The sequence below is a fragment of the Plecotus auritus genome (assembly GCF_963455305.1).
Source record: "Plecotus auritus genome assembly, chromosome: 2".
Taxonomy (NCBI): domain Eukaryota; kingdom Metazoa; phylum Chordata; class Mammalia; order Chiroptera; family Vespertilionidae; genus Plecotus; species Plecotus auritus.
The window spans coordinates 185644760-185657425 of record NC_137771.1 but is presented as its reverse complement, the minus strand read 5'-3'; the positions used below and the strand labels follow the sequence as shown (position 1 = coordinate 185657425).

Sequence of the window (12666 nt, the reverse complement as noted above, 5' to 3'; positions counted from 1 at the left end):
CTTCTTGATTAAGGGCATTTGGGGGCAGTTCTGGAACAGAAGGGCCATCCACAAGGCAGCCAGGAAGAGATCATGATAAAACCTAGCAGAGAATAATACAAGTAAATACCATCAAGGAAATTAAAGGCTATAAGAAATTCTGTCAGCAAATAAATAAGCTCAGTACTAGAGTTGTTGTTTATCTTTCATAACAGAGAACTGTAGGGTGGAAGTCCAATTTAAAAACAATTAAGGGGGTGGGAGTGCTGGGGAGAGGTCAATGGGGGAAAAAGGAGACATATGTAATACTTTATTTTTATATTTATTTTAAATCCTCACCTGAAGATATTTTTCCATTGATTTTTAGAGAGCGTGGAAGAGAAAGGGAAAGACAGAGAGAAATATCGATGCGAGAGAAACACATCTATTGGTTGCCTTCTGCACCCCAACCAGGGTCCAGGCTGGGGAGGAGCCTTCAACCGAGGTACGTGCCCTTGACCGGAATGGAACCTGGGACCCTTCAGTCCGCAGGCCGACACTCTATCCACTGAGCCAAATCAGGTAGGCAACATATGTAATACTTTAAACAATAAAGAATTAAAGAAACAATAAAACTACCATCATCTGAAAAAAAATTAAAAATAAATAAAAACAATTAAATGAAGATATCTCAGTACTGTATTAACTGGACACCTAAAAGCTGATTACAGCCAAAACCGGTTTGGCTCAGTGGAAGAGCGTCAGCCTGCGGACTGAAAGGTCCCAGGTTCGATTCCCGTCAAGGGCATGTAACTTGGTTGCGGGCACATCCCCAGTAGGAGGTGTGCAAGAGGCAGCTGATCGATGTTTCTCTCTCATCGATGTTTCTATCTATCCCTCTTCCTTCCTCTCTGTAAAAAATAAATAAAATATATTTAAAAAATAAATAAATAAAAGCTGATTACATATATAAGGAAATGTAACCAAATTAAAATAAAAAGTCTTCAGTTTTTAAAAATTTGACCGGGAAGTTTAAATAGAACTGGTTTTGTATGCTCCCCTTTTTACATTGTCTATGTTCCACCAGAAACAGCTCATATTACAGCTGAAGTTTTATATTTATTTTACCTTACCTCTACAAGTAATTTTCAGACATTTTGAGCCTATGCCCAGAGGTCTCTTTTTAAAATATTTTTAACAACTTTATTAATTCACGTTTTTGTTAAGAATATTCCTGGGCAAATTTTGTGCGGACATATGGTTTTGCCTCTTTGGGTATCAGCCTAGGAGTTAACTGCTGGGTCATATGGTAACTCTGTGGAACTGCTAGGCTATTTGCCACAGCGGCTACACCCTCTTACATTCCCACCAGTAATGTGTGAGAGGTTCATTTTCTTCACATTTAGAAAGTGAGGCTTGGAAAGGCTAGGTCACACAACTAGCGAGTGGCAATCCATCAAGTCTAGGTTTCCTTTAAATATCTCTTGATATTTAAACCTACCCTTCTCTTGCCCTGTACCACCCTGCCCCAAATTCCTTCTTTCTCTCTGCTCAAGACTCCTCTAGCCTCCCACCTGGTCTCCAGGGATCTGTTTCTGTCCTGTCCCCCTTTCATCTGTCCTCATTATGGAAAGACTAGAGACCTGGTGCACAAATTGGTGCTCGGGTGGGGTCTGGCCGGCCTGCCCGGGGCACATCAGGTGGCTGGCCAGGGGGAGGGGCTGCCAGTGGTTGGCCAGCTGGCCCCACCCCCTGGTTGAACTCATGGTTGAGGGGACAATTTGCATATTAGGCTTTTATTTTATAGGATAGGATTTACCACTGGGGATGGGTGGTAGGCTTAGAAAGGGTTCACTTTGCAATTGACTTATACTTTACATATGTTGTCAACTTTTGGATGTATTTAATGTTTAATAAACATGTCTTAAAGGATTTACTTTTATCTCCAATGGCAAGCCTGGTGCATTAGTATGAACTCAAAACGTATTTGTTGAGTGAAAGAATAAGAGGGCCAATCATTGACTGGGGTTTAGGTCTATCAGGGGTTAACCAGATTAACAATATTTGTTCAGCAAATTTTGTTTTGTTTTGTTTTGTTCCCCAAACTTCTTATTGCATTTCTACTCTGTGTTTTGGCACTGTGTGCCAAGACCTATGTTAGGCACTGAGAATCAGAAATGAACCAAGCAGTTCCTGTCCTTGTGAAATTTATGATCAATCTTATGTGAAAGACAGGAAAGGCCTCCCTGAGCTTTAAGCTAAGGCCCACAGAAATATTAGGAATTGGGGTGTTAAAAATAAATTTCATGGAGAAATAGGTAAGGTAAGAGGTCAGCATGTGCGTGCCAGTGTTCCTGACTTTTGGGGTCTAACCCTGATACAGGAGCACAAGAGTACCCCACCCATTAAGCAGGGGTTAGGAGGTGAGGTTGGGAGCCCATTTCCCCTGCCCTCCTTTTTCTCTCCCCCTTATCTTGCTGGTTAGAGTTGGCCTTTGATCTCCCAACTGCTCAGACCAGAGCCTCCTCCCACCCCCCACCTGTCCTTGGTTTATGGCTGTTTTAATTGTTTAGGCCAGAAATGTTTCCATTTGCCTGGACCCTCTCTTCCTGTGGCATTTCTCTATCCTCTGTATAAAATAAGCACCCTCGCGTCTTTAATTCTCCATCTATACATTCCTCTCCCATGGACCCTCCTTATTCCCTAAACCTTCCTAATTAAGCTAGCTAGCTAACCCTTTCAATATGGTTTTACCAAAATCCAAATAGGCCTAACAAACGTTCCGTTTCTTGTTTGGACCTGGTTGGGGACAATCATTTATTTTTAACTATACGAATGTAATTCCCAGGCACTAATTTAAGTTTGCTTGAGGCTGTAAATAAGTGAGGCTCTCATTTTACAGGTCTAATTAGTATCTGCATCCTGGTAGGGGAACCTCATTACCTTAAGGGCTCCAGGAGTCAGGTTCCTGCTAATCTTAGGAAGAGTGGTTGGTCTTTCCAGGGAAGAAGCCAGGATACCTGGGGCCTGGGAATCTCTGGTCAATTTAGCAACAGTTTTCCATCTGAGCCAGCTTCCCCTTCCCACTCAGGCCAAGCTTTGGATCCACCACCCTTCTCAGGTTTTCCTTCCCCTGTTTCTCTGATGCAAGAAGCTATTTGCCAGCAATTGCCAGTGTGAGGTTCCCCCAAACTACTGGATCCTTTTCCTAGGTCAGTGTCAACACTCCTGAAACCTCCCCCACCAGCCCCCTGTCCCCACCCTTACCCTAACCCACTCCCCACCCTATTCCACTCCTCACCCCCTCCACCTCCAGTGATTGTACTGGTGAATAATGCCTGAGGAGGCCTGGCCAAGGAGGGGCCTGAAATCCAACCTCCAGCCACTTGCCCAGCTGTGTGCCCCAGCACAGGTCTTTGTCTGCTTGAAGGATAGGGTGGCTCTTTCTCATGTGCCATTTGACTTAGCAGGGGCTTCCTCCCAGTTCATTACCAAGTCTCTGTATTTTGTCCCCAGTTGCTGAATCTATCCACTTACTTCCCTCCATCTCCACTGTCCAGTGGAAGCCATTCTCCTATTTCACCTGGGCAATTCAAATTGCTTTCCAACTGTCTGGATGCTTTCTTTCTTTCTTTTAATTGATTTTAAAGAGAGAGAGAGAAACATCAATTTGTGGTTCTAGTTATTTATGCATTCATTGGTTGATGCTTGTATGTGCTCTGAGGTATCAGGAGGATGCTCCAACCAACTGAGCTATCTGGCCAGGGCGTGATCAATTTTGAAGGGAAATTAAATACTGTTCACTCCACACTTAACACTCTTGATGACCTCTTGTTGTTCTTACAATAAAGATCAAAATCTTAATGCCACTTCCTGTGTGATCTTGCCTCTGACTAACTCAGCCCCATCCCAGCCATTTTGCTCTTGCTTAGGTTACCTTGTGTTAGGGTGGTCAAAGGAGGAACACACGAAGCCAAAAGGGGTAAGGACTTATAAATGTATTAGGTCATCTGGAAATCCAGATGGGCTAAACCCCCAAATGGCACCAGCACCAGGGACGGGCGTCAGAGATTTTAAGGGACTCTAGGTGGGCTTTTTCTGGGCGGAGAATTCTCTAGGTGAGTCTGAATCCTGGAAAGGTCCAGAGGGGACAGGTAATGCTTTTAGCATTTAGCCAAGTGGAATGTGGTCTAGCAAGTGGAATGTGTTCTAAACGAAAGGGAATGTTCTTGTAAAGTGGTCTAAAGGTCAGTTCCCAGGGTAGGGGGTGTCGATTCAATGATTTGATCAGACCTAACACCCTGGAGTTCTCTTACCTTGTCTTAAACTTTATCATGATCCACAGCTCCTTCTGCCTCAGGTTTCATTTATTATTTTTTTCAGGGAGGACTTTTTTACTTCCACTTCACAGCACCCTGCCCTTTTCCTTCATAGAGCTTATCTGTTATTGAAATGGACACATTGCATGCACATGTGTAAAGATCTGTAGCTATGTTATTTCTCTCTAAATATGCAAGCTTTCTCATGGGCTCTAATTCCTCCTGGGGACTGGGCTCAACTCAAACTTGCCTATTAAAGTTATCTAGTCTTAAACAGTCTCATTTGGGGTAAATATTCAGTCAGTTCAAAGTTGCAGCCCTGCCAGACTTTCCCCACCCCCTCTTGACTTGCCAAGATGGCTTGTGGGATCACAGGGAAGCTTCAGGAAAGTAACAGGAGCTGGGAGCTTTAGCCTGGGTCCTCAGTGGCCTCTGCTCCGGAGTCACTCCTGGTCACCATGGCCCTGCTGGCATCAGCTGCTGAGCTTGTTGACTGGCAAGCTCATGACTTGTTATTTCAGCACCTTCAGAGTCTGACATCTCACTTTTCTCCATCTCTGCTCTGCTCACCAGCTGACTTAGGAGCACTTCTGTTCTTGTTGGGGTCTTCAGCTTTTCCCATCCTTGGGGTCTTAGCTACATTCTCCAGCCATTCCCTGACAAATCCGTGCGCCTTACCTTTGGATTAGGATCACCTGGCCCATAGCACAGTGCCCATTGGCCTGTCCCTGGCTCTCGACCATGCTACTTTCTGCCTGCCTGGCAGGAAGCATAGAGAGAAGGGCTTCTGGCATGCCATGTGCAAGTTGTGGACACCCAACAGCATTCTCTGACTCTTCTCCTTCCCCAGTGCTGCTCTCTGCTCCTGAGCCCTGCTCAATGTAAAACGTCTACCAGAATTTGGCAGTCTTCCAAGAGCTGGGCCAGGGGAAATGGGCTCCCAACCTCACCTCCTAACCCCTGCTTAATGGGTGGGGTACTCTTGTGCTCCTGTATCAGGGTTAGACCCCAAAAGTCAGGAACACTGGCACGCACATGCTGACCTCTTACCTTACCTATTTCTCCATGAAATTTATTTTTAACACTCCAATTCCTAATATTTCTGTGGGCCTTAGCTTAAAGCTCAGGGAGGCCTTTCCTGTCTTTCACATAAGATTGATCATAAATTTCACAAGGACAGGAACTGCTTGGTTCATTTCTGATTCTCAGTGCCTAACATAGGTCTTGGCACACAGTGCCAAAACACAGAGTAGAAATGCAATAAGAAGTTTGGGGAACAAAACAAAACAAAACAAAATTTGCTGAACAAATATTGTTAATCTGGTTAACCCCTGATAGACCTAAACCCCAGTCAATGATTGGCCCTCTTATTCTTTCACTCAACAAATACGTTTTGAGTTCATACTAATGCACCAGGCTTGCCATTGGAGATAAAAGTAAATCCTTTAAGACATGTTTATTAAACATTAAATACATCCAAAAGTTGACAACATATGTAAAGTATAAGTCAATTGCAAAGTGAACCCTTTCTAAGCCTGCCACCCATCCCCAGTGGTAAATCCTATCCTATAAAATAAAAGCCTAATATGCAAATTGTCCCCTCAACCATGAGTTCAACCAGGGGGTGGGGCCAGCTGGCCAACCACTGGCAGCCCCTCCCCCTGGCCAGCCACCTGATGTTCCCTGGGGAGGCCGGCCAGACCCCCACCCGAGCACCAATTTGTGCACCAGGTCTCTAGCCTTTCCATAATGAGAACAGATGAAAGGGGGACAGGACAGAAACAGATCCCTGGAGACCAGGTGGGAGGCTAGAGGAGTCTTGAGCAGAGAGAAGAAGGAATTTGGGGCAGGGTGGTACAGGGCAAGAGAAGGGTAGGTTTAAATATCAAGAGATATTTAAAGGAAACCTAGACTTGATAGATTGCCACTCGCTAGTTGTGTGACCTAGCCTTTCCCTCAGTTTCTGCATCTGTAAAGTAGGCTGGTAATAACTACAGTTATTTATATTCCTAGCACCTAGCACAAAGCTTGGTATAAGATGACACACACAAATCATAGCCAGTGTTGTCAATACAGTACTAGGTAAACTTCATAAATGCTGGCAGAATGAATATTCTGTCCAACTTGGAGCTAGAACCTTCCATTTCCTTCTAGGAAGGAAAACGATAAAACGATAAATGATGCTAACTCTGCCATAACCCAAGCCCATACTTCGAGGAAAAGTGGCAGCGCGAGCCTGGGTCTGAGTCGGGGCCAGCCCCTGCCCCCTCCAGGCCCCGCCCCTCCAGGCCCCGCCCACATTCCAGCGAGCACCGCCCCCAGGCCGCGCGCGGCGCCGCTGCCGCCTCCGCGCGCGCCCCGCCCCGCCCCGCCCCTGCTGGTGACGTGCGGGCCGAACGAACCGGGCGGGCTACACCAAGCCTTGTGCTTCCGCGGGCTCCGGGGTCGCTGGGGCTTCGTGGCGCGGGGGTCTGTGCGGGGTTTCGCCTGCTCCCTCACCTTCCCCGTGCGGCCTCGTGGCTTCCTGCTTGGCCTGTGTTCAGCCGGAGACCAGGGAAAGGGTGAGTGTTGGCGGGAGCAGGATGGGACCGGCGGGGAGCGCGCTCCGCTCTCGGGGCCTTGTCTGGGCGGGGGCGGCGCGGGCACGTGCGCGCCCCTCCCCCACCTCGCCGCCGCGCCGCCCCCGGTGCAGAGCGAGGGAGACCGCGGGTGAGTGTGGAAAGGAGAGGACCTGGAGGAGGAGCCTGGATCCAGGGAGTATGTGTGTGTGTGTGTCCGGGGTGTCTCCGGAGCGGGAACCCGGAATTTGGGTCTGTGTGTGGGAGGTTCCTTTCCTAAGGGGCGCAGCGCTCGCTGAGGGGATGGGGGCCCCTTGAGCTCCTGTAGCCGGAGCTTTCAGGTTGGTGAGCTTGGAGGCCTGTGGTGGGGTTGGAGACCAGGTTTGGCCCCAGCATTAGCAAGTTGTGGATTTACCAACAAGAATCCTGGAATCTCCCTCCAACCTGTCGCCATCCCCACCGTCCCCCTCCGTGAAGGATGCGTAGGGTTTGGAAAGGTTGGAGGGTATTCCAGGAATGCTGCCCCAGTTCCAGCTGCAGAGGTGTGAGACAGTGCAGGGCTGGAGTGGAGAGCTTGGGAAAGTGAGTACTTGGAGAAAGGCTGGTTTGGTGGGTCGTGGCCAGATTGCAGAAGACAATGAAGTTTATATCATAACGTTTTCCCCCTGTTATGAATGTAATTATGTTAAAAAATAGAAAGTAGAGGAGTAAAGTATCACCAAATCTTAGAGTTTGATATATGTTTGCTAGTATTTTCATCTACCCTTATAACAGAGATTACCTACAATTTTCTATTCCGTTTTCTAGTTATCATGTAAAATGCGATGTAATAAGTAGTACTCAGGAATATAATTTCCTCTTTCTTAATAAGCAGGAAGCAAGTTTTCATCATAGAAAAATTTAAACATACAAGCAAAACGAGAAAAAGTATCCATAGTTTCCCGGTCTACAGAGATTATCATTGAGTGTATATTTTTGGCTGTGTATTTTCTTTCAAAGATAGGAGCAAATGATGCCCTGATTAGGAATTCAGTTTTTATGGGAATCTTTTGAAGGTTTTAAGCAGTTAAGGATCATAATGGGACTGCTGTGTGGAGACCAGTTAGGATGCTGTTTGCAGTACCTTGAACTAGGTCCATGACAGTGGAAATAGAGAAGGATAGAAAGATTAAAAAGATATTTTGGAGCCCTGGCCCGTGTGGCTCAGTTGGTTGAGCATCATCTTGTGTACCAAAGGGTTGCTGGTTCAATTCCCAATGGGGGCACATGAATGGGTTTTGGATGATCCCTGGGGGCGGTTGGGGGGGGGCACTGATTGATGTTTCTCCCTCTAAAATAAATTAAAAACAACATTTTAAAAAATGTTTTGGTGGGAAAATGAACAGGACATGGAAATGGATTGGTTAGGGCAGTGGTCGGCAAACTCATTAGTCAACAGAGCGGCAAACCGCGGCTCGAGCCGCAGTTTGCCGACCACTGGGTTAGGGAAAAGGAGACGTCTTTGCTTTTCAGTATTTGTTTCGAGCAACTATAAATAGGTGGTGCCATTTACTGGGAAGAAGAATGGAAGAGAAATTTGAGGTGGCAAAAATCATGTTTTGTTTGGATATATTAAATTTGAGATGCATATTAGTTATGAAGTCAGTATATTGAGGAGGCAGTTGGCTGTACAGGCTTGGCACTCACAGAAGAGAGAGCCTAGAGTTGGAGATAAAAATTTGAGAGGCCCTGGCAAGTATGGCAGGTGGTTGGAGCATCTGCCAGGGACCTGAAGTTTCAGGGTTCAATTCCTGGTCTAGGGCAAGGGTTCAATCCCCACCACCCAAGGTGGTGTGTGGGACACAACCAATCAATGTTGATGACTCTCTCTCTCCCCCTCCCTCTCCTCCACTCTCTCTAGAAAATCAATGAAAAAAATATCCCCGGGTGAAGAGTAACAAAACAAAACAAAAAATTTGGGGCGAGTACTCAGTTACATAGGTGATATCAAAGTTTTGGGACTATGTGAGATCACTTAGGGAGGATGAGTTAGCTCCTGCACTCCAATACTTTGAGGTCTGGTAGAAGGAGAAGATTGAGCATAACAGGCCATTGAGGTCCGAGAAAAAGCAGGACGCTGGTGTCATGGAAGCCAAAAGAGATAAGTTTCTGAAAGATAGAGAATTTTTTTTTTTATCAGTATTTCTAAGATATTTGGTAAGATGCTCAATTGGATTTGACATCATGGAGGTTATTGGTTTTTGGTCTATCCAATAATCTAGAAGTGAAAGGTGGAAACCAGATTGGAATAATTGAATGGGATGTGAGGAAGTGAAGACAGTGAGTGTGAATTAGAAAAAAGTGCCCCTTCTTCAAGACCCCTTATGTTCATATACCCAAAACTAAATTTGATAGGTGAAAAATTGATGTCTTGTTTAATTTTTCCATTTCTTGATTACTAATATGGTTGAAGATTTTTTCACATTTATTGACCATTTGTGAGTTTCTGTTCCTGTCCTCTGTACTGCTGCTGCTTTTTTTAAAAAATCATTTTCTAATTTATTGTTGAGTTCTTTAGGCAGTAATAATACGTAGCTGATATAGTGGAATCATATAATTGTCTCTGTGGCTGGCTTATTTCACTTAGTATAATATTCTCTATGTTCACCCAGGTTGTAGCATGTGTCATAATTTCCTTTTTAAGGCTGAATAATATTCCAGTGTATGTCTATATCTATTTTGTTTATCCAAGTGTCAATGAACACTTGGGCTGCTTCATGTTTTGTGTTTTTTGTTTTGTTTTGTTTTGTTTTTAAAATATATTTTATTGATTTTTTACAGAGAGGAAGGGAGAGGGAGAGGGATAGAGAGCTAGAAACATCGATCAGCTGCCTCCTGTACACCCCCTACCGGGGATGTGCCCGCAACTAAGGTACATGCCCTTGACCGGAATCGAACCTGGGACCTTTCAGTCTGCAGGCCGACGCTCTATCCACTGAGCCAAACCGGTTAGGGCTGCTTCATGTTTTGGCTGTTGTGAATAATGCTGCTAAGAAGGTGGGTGTACAGCTATCTGTAGCAGATACTTGTTCAAGTCCCTGCTTTCAGTTCTTTTGGATATATACAACCACAAGAGTGATTACTGAATTATATGGTAATTCTGTTGTTAATTTTTTTGAGGAATTGCCACGTTGTTTTTTTGTTTTTTGTTAATCCTCACCCAAGGATATTTTTCCATTGATTTTTAGAGAGAGTGGGAGGGAGAGGGAGAGACAGAGAGAAACATCGATGTGAGAGAGACACATCGATTGGTTGCCACCTGCATGCACCCCGACCAGGGCCAGGGAACCTGCAACCAAGGTACAAGCCCTTGACTGAAATTGAGCCTGAGACTTTTCAGTGCGCAGGCCAACACTCTATCCATTGACCCAAACCGGCTAGGCTAGGGTGTCATGACACTTTTGTCTTATGTTTTCCTCTAAGAGTTTTATTGTTTTACTAGAGGCCCAATGCACGAAATTCATGGAAGGGGTGTGGCTCTCGCAGCCCCAGCTTCATCCGGATGGTTGTCCAGAAGGTCGTCCCGCTGTTTGGCCATCCGGACTAATTATCATGTTATGCTTTTATTATTAGAGATATCTTACATTAAGGTCTTAGATCCTTTCAAAGTTAATTTTTGTTTATGGTGTTAGATAAGGGTCTGATTTCATTCTTAAAAAATTTTTTGTAATTGATTTTAAATTAAATTTTATTAATATTTTAATGTGTTTTTATTGACTTGAGAGAGAAACAGTGATATGAGAGAAACGTCTACTGGTTGCCCCCCACACACACCCTGACCATGGTTTGAACTGCAACCTGGGTATGTGCCCTGACTGGGAATTGAACTGGGGACCTTTCAGTGCACAGGATGACACTCACCCAACTAAGCCACACCGGTCAGGGCTTAATTGATATTGTGTGTGTGTGTGTGTGTGTGTGAGAGAGAGAGAGAGAGAGAGAGAGAGAGGTCAGTTTGTTATTCGACTTAGTTATGCATCATTCATTGGTTGATTCTTGTATGTGCCTTGGCTGAGGATCAAACCCGCAACCTTGGTGTATGGGGACAATGCTCTAACCAACTGAGCTACTTGGCCATCAGCACCATTTGTTGAAAGGGCCGTTCTTTCCCCCATTGAATGGCCTTGGCACCCTTGCCATAAATCATTTGACCATATATTCAAAGGCTTTTTGGGGTCCCAATATATGGTGACAGAAGAAGATTTGACTTTGGATGGTGGGCACATGTTGCAATATACAGGTCTTGTAATATAGAAAACCCACACCTGAAACTTGTATGTTCATGTTGACCAATGTCACCCCAATAAATTTAATTTTTCAAAAAACGGTTTATTTCTGGTCTCTAGTCTATTCCATTGGTCTCTATATTTGTCTTTATGCCAACACCACACTCTTTTTGTTATTGTTGTTAATCCTTACCCCAGGATACTTTTTTCCATTAATTTTTAGAGAGAGTAGAAAGGAGGGCAAGATACAGAGAGAAACATAAATGTGAGAGAGACACCCTGACCAACTGGGGCCTGGGATTGGGATCGAGCCTGTAACTGAGGTATGTACCCTTGGGGACCCTTCAGTCTGCAGGCTAAGGCTCTATCCACATAGCCAAACCTGCCAGGGCCCCAAATATCATATTCTTGATTAATGTAGCTTTATAGTAAGTTTTAAAATCAGGAAGTGCAAGTCCTCCAGTTTTGTTCTTTTTTATGATTGTTTTGATATTTTGGTGCCTTAAAATTCTATATGAATTTTGGGGTATGTTTCTCTACTTATGCAAAAATGTCATTGGGATTTTGATAGGGATTGCATTGAATCTGTAAGTGGCTTTGGGTAGTATAGACATTTATTTTTTATTTTAAAATTATATATATATATATATATATATATATATATATATATATATTTTTTTTTTTTTTTTTTTTTTTTTTTCAGAGAGGAAGGGAGAGAGAGAGAGAAACATCAATGATGAGAGAGAATCATGGATCGGCTGCCTCCTGCACGCCCTCTACTGGGAATGGAGCCTGCAACCCAGGAATGTGCTCTTGACCAGAATCAAACCCGGGATCCTTCAGTCTGCATGCCGAAGCTCTATTCACTAAGCCAAACTGGCTAGGGCTAGTATTGACATTTTAACAATATTAAGTCTTCTAATCTATGAACATGGGATGTGTCTATTTATGTCTTCTTTAATTTCTTTCACCAATATTTTGTAGTTTTCATTGTATAGCTGTTTCACCTCCTAGGTTAAGGTAATCCCTCAGTATTTTATTATTTCTGATACTATTGTAAATGAAATTGTTTTTATAGTTCCTTTTCATAGTTCATTTTTTAAAATATATATGTACATATATATTTTATTTCAGAGAGGAAGGGAGAGGGAGAGACAGAAACCTCAACGATGAGAGGAAATCATTGATTGGCTGCTTCCTGAACGCCCCCTACTGGGGATCAAGTCAGCAATCCAGCCATGTGCCCTGGACTGGAATTGAACCCGGGACCCTTCAGTCCGCAGGCCCATGCTCTATCCATTGAGCCAAACCGGCTAGGGCCATAGTTCATTTTTTAAAAATATATTTTTATTCATTTCAGAGAGTAAGGGGGAAAGAGAGAGAGAAACATCAATGACGAGAGAGACTCACTGATTGACTGCCTCTTGTAGGCCCCATACTGGAATCAAGCCCACAACCCGGACATGGAATTGAACCGGGGACCTCCTGGTTCATAGGTTGAAGCTCAACCACTGAGCCACGTCAGCCAGGCTCATAGTTCATTTTTCATGTATAGAAATGCATCTG

The 12666-nt window shown here is 44.3% G+C and overlaps 1 protein-coding gene across 4 annotated transcripts in view; it reads left to right on the top strand.

The window, feature by feature from the left end:
* The first annotated feature begins 6653 nt into the window (after window positions 1-6653).
* Window positions 6654-12666, top strand: part of YEATS2 (YEATS domain containing 2) — a 98133-nt gene continuing 92120 nt past the window's right edge. For all 4 annotated transcript variants that reach the window (XM_080655342.1, XM_080655344.1, XM_080655345.1 and 1 more), the window contains exon 1: window positions 6654-6838. The gene's annotated coding sequence lies outside the window, so the exon portion shown is untranslated. The remainder of the gene's footprint in view (window positions 6839-12666) is intronic.